At 40.6% G+C, this 4,515-nt stretch overlaps 1 protein-coding gene across 1 annotated transcript in view; it reads right to left on the minus strand.

Annotated features, from left to right (window-relative positions):
* Positions 1-4,515, minus strand: part of map3k22 (mitogen-activated protein kinase kinase kinase 22) — a gene marked incomplete at its 5' end in the record, with an annotated part of 39,342 nt that extends 34,827 nt beyond the window's left edge. The window contains 1 exon segment of the mRNA XM_032504375.1: positions 4,213-4,515.

The raw sequence follows: 4,515 nt of genomic DNA on the forward strand, positions 1-4,515 counted from the left end.
CATTTTATTTAACAGCGCCTTTCTATACACTCAAGGTCACTTTACAGACAATAAAAGACAGATACAGGGAACAGAAAAGTGTATACAGTTTAGAAGAAAAAGAAATGCACACAATGAGATTTTTGATAAATTATCATCAGTTACATTTAAAAATAATAACTATATGGGTAAAGGCAAATAATGGAACAGCTGGAACAGTCTGGTGTGTTCAGAAAATTACATGACTCTACTGTAATGCAGCCTTTAAAACCAGGAAAAGACAACACTTGTCTCATATTAGGATATAATATTCAATATCCAGAATTTAAGATGATTTCTAGCCTCATATATATTATTATATATATTGCCCAGCCCTACTCCAAGGACACAATAATAGTCATAGGAGAAAGTACCTGGTATAATGAGGGTCCAAAGGGAGCTGGATGTACGGTGTTAAGTCAAACCACTGGTACCAATCAGGCTCCAGTGTAACAGGATCCTCCTCAGTGAAAGTGATGGCTCTATTAGCACAGAGATAAGTAGATCTGACTGCCATTATCATCAACCACACAACACTGGCTAAAAATAGCCAACTGAAGGAGTGATTCTCCCGCCTTCCCTGGTAAATCCACTCCCCGGCTCACCAGAACCATATTCTCCCCCCAAGAGAATCTGTAAAGTAAGCTGTCTTTTCCATTATGTGTTGACGTGCTATTACAACCACATTCATTCATTGTGTTTCTCCACCCAAATGCAGCCATGCAGAGACAGCTCATAGACTTAAATCCATTTCACGAGACAGAATGTCAAACAGCTGTGGTTCAGGAAGAGGCAGGAAAGTTTTTTCCGGCTTGTGCCACCGAAGCTATATCCATGAAAAGTGTCTCAGGTTCTGGGCTTTTTGATTCTCAAGAGGGTGAGTGAGTGTGACAACGAAAAATCCAAAAGTCATGATTTAATTTCAAGAGCCAGTTTGGATTTCATTAAACATCTCTGCAACATACTACAAACAAAGTTGTCCTCAGTGTTATTGTACTTGTCTAGTCTGGCGGTGTTGTGTCTATCCGGCTGTCCTTGCCGTCTCTGCTGCTGATGGCTTTGTCCTTACAGTCAGACAAGCCGGGCAGACAAAGCTCAATCAGGACAACTTCCTCTTGGTTTCTGTAGAGGAGGGGGGGCTGGACCTTAACAATAAAAAAAGGCGACCCAGACTGACTCTTGTTGACTGAATTCAAAAGTGTTAAGAGTTGTATTTTCTTCCATTAGCATTCACAAAATACTTCTTAATGATATAATCTGCTGTATGTTCTGCAATCTTAAAGATAAAACTGAAATTCCACATCTGTAACAAGACTCTATAATTCTGTATTCCCATACAGAAGCACCACAGTCAGCAGTTACTGCTTTACGTCATCTTGGGTGTGCCGCAACCAGCTTTGCACACCTGTATTTGTACAGTGTCAATCTTCCTCCATCGCACACAAGCTCAAGTTCATTGTTTCTAAAGTGTTGGAAAACTGCGATCTTTAGGTCAAGTCACAGATTTTTCATATCTGGGTCCTGTCCTAAAGCCACTCCAGCATTTTTTCTGACTTTGCCGAACTACGAAAGTGAGTCATTGCTCAATTCTGAGGTTGTGTATACTCTGGAGATTATTTTTGTGCAATGATATATCTATATTGTCCCAGCTCATTTTTCTCTCTGTCTCCCAGCTTCTGCAGCTGTTTGTTGCATGAAACTGCAACTACCCTGCTTTACCATATGGTTGGTATTATCTAGGTGGCTGGTACTTGGTTTGTGCCAGATACAGTGTTTGGCAATCAGAGCTCAAATTTTTGTCTTGTCAGACTAGACAATCTTTTCCCTCTTATGCTCTTTATTGTTTTGCTTTAGAGAGACTTTCTGTCTACCACACAGCTCTGATTGAAGATGCCCTTCTGCGTGGTTCTTCCATCTCTGTAGATGACTCTCTTACAATGGTTACTTGGTTTTTGATTAGATCTAGGCATTTCTTGCCCAGCTTCATCGGACTGGCAGCTTCAGGAAATGTCATGGTGGTACTAAACCCCTTCCATTACGTCTCTAGGTCCATGCCTTCACACAGTGCTATCTAGAAGGTCTACAGAGAATCCCATTAACATTATAGCTTGGTTTTGACAGGTGCAGGCCTTTAGTAACTAGGTCCACTGAACTGATTTTGATCCACATGGACCCACATCTTTATGAAAATTGAAGGAAATCCGGATGGCCGAAGCTCAACTTGGAGCATTATAGCAAGGCTTTGATTGCTTTATTTGAATAAAGCAATATTGAAACATGTAAAGCTCCAAAAATTTAGTATTCTTAGTTCTTCCACAAAGTTATGGGACTCACAATAGACAGATGAGGGATACAAATGCCAAAAATCAAAAAGGAGCACAGGCGAAGATATTCTGACTTTTAGTCCTGTGAATGGATCAACCTCCAAAAAGGCTGGCTCCTACATTTACCATAATGCACTCCATAGCATTTTTCTGTTGGGATAAATTCCCATGTCTTTCGAGCTATTCACCAACGTGTGAAGGAATGGTTTCAAAAGCCGTCTACCATGCCGTCTACCATGCTATGCACAGTAATATACTATATAATGATCTTGCGTCAAGTTTGTTAAGAAGGAATGACACTTAATGACAAACTTGTTTGTATTCTGGTGTAACCAGGCAACATCCAAAACAGGCCTTCGAGGGAAGATAACAAGCCAGCTCCTTGAGTCACAGTAACCTTTCACCTTCAGCCGGCTTCTGTGAATTTTGCATATGATGGCATGACTTTACATTCCTCACTGAAGAGGACAGAGAGAGGAAGACTACGTTGTTGTAACTAAAGACTCTCAGCATGAAATTGTCTTGAGAGTTGACAGCAGGATGTCAAGGGGAGTTTATAGAAGACAATAGAACACAACTTTCTCAAAAGAAGGCTGCTGAGAAATATAGGCTAGCCTGTATGAGCAAAGTCAGCAGTACATGACGTTCTTTATAAACTCTCCTTGAACATTTGACAAACAATATCGACCTTGCACCTGGTTAACCTGCAACAGAGAGTCGAGCAGTAAACTCTTTATCATTAGTCATTAGACCCATCAAAACACAATTAACAACCCGTCGCTGCTGTCTCTGGCAAACAAATTTACTGTGGGATCCAGTCTGGTTATCAGCCAAATGGATTGTTTTACTTGAGGCTCACCAACCATATCTGTGGACGGCTTCCACTTGACAGTTTGATTCTCAATTTAAGGCTACTTCTGAGCCTCCCGGGGCACGCCGATGTGCTGATAAACTCATCCGTCAGTCGGCTGCTCAGACTCCTGCGAGTGCACTTCATATTGGTTTGATCTGATAAACTTGATGGCCTCATTAAAATCTAATTTGGCGGATTGTCTCAGAAGGTCTGCCATCACAGAAATATGCTGGTGAGTTCACCAGCATCCTCATCACTTTTATATCGGCCTCTGGGTGGACTCAACATACTTTGAGAATGCAAGGATGGAAATAGGAAGGGACCAGAAAGACAGTTTGAGAGAAGAACACATTTATCATGTGAAGGACTTTTCTGGACAAGAGCTGAGGATTTCTCCTTCCTTTCAAGGAAAACACCAGTTTAACTCACTGTGAATAACAGCGGTCTGGACGACTGACAGCAGAAAGAAAAAGAGGATACAGACCATAAATGTGTCTATAAGCACAGGATGAAAATGACTTTCCAGGATTCCTTCACAACTCCAGGCATCCAATGTGTATGCTTTACCAATTATGATGTAAGAACACACAATTGTTCAAACCATGTGAGAAAAGTGTTTTGCACTGGAAATAATTACTCATAATCAAAGAAAACCATTTATTCCAGCAACAAAATAGGAATTTATCAACAAAAAGTATCTTCTTACAACAAATATGGGGCTGATTATGGGCTTTTACCTATTCAAATTCAATTGAATTGCAATGAGATACATGTGTTGTTCAAGTAACAGTTCCCACTTGCAAGAAGTCCTATTCAGTACGCGTTTGTATCAGTTAACATACTGTACATGTTTGTGTTTTATGATATGATTTATCATAACTGTAAAGGACCAAAATACTAATAGCTGCAACTCTGTTTTAACGTAAAGGCATGTTATTTGCTATCAACAGGAAATAACCGTCTAAAAGCAGTGATCTCACCAAACAAATCGAGACATAATCTAGACTGGTCTCTTACCTTGTTATGAATGTGTCTCCATGTTGCAGTTGTGGCTGCAGGATGTATGAAGATGAATTACTTGGCGAGAGTCAGTTATCACAGATAAATGGCAGAAAGAGCGGAAAAAAATCCCAAAAGATGCAGAGCAAATCTTGCCCAAAAACAGTGGGCTGATATCCCGGAAACTGCGCTCAGTGCTGAGGAATTACAAATACAAGCTGTGTTCAGGCAGAAAGATCTTCTCTTCTCCCAGGTGCATGATCCAGAGCTGTGTTTACAGAGAGGAATAAACTGCAATGGTTGATGTCTTCCAGAGGAAAG

The sequence above is a fragment of the Etheostoma spectabile genome, chromosome 22, assembly GCF_008692095.1.
Source record: "Etheostoma spectabile isolate EspeVRDwgs_2016 chromosome 22, UIUC_Espe_1.0, whole genome shotgun sequence".
Lineage (NCBI taxonomy): Eukaryota > Metazoa > Chordata > Actinopteri > Perciformes > Percidae > Etheostoma > Etheostoma spectabile.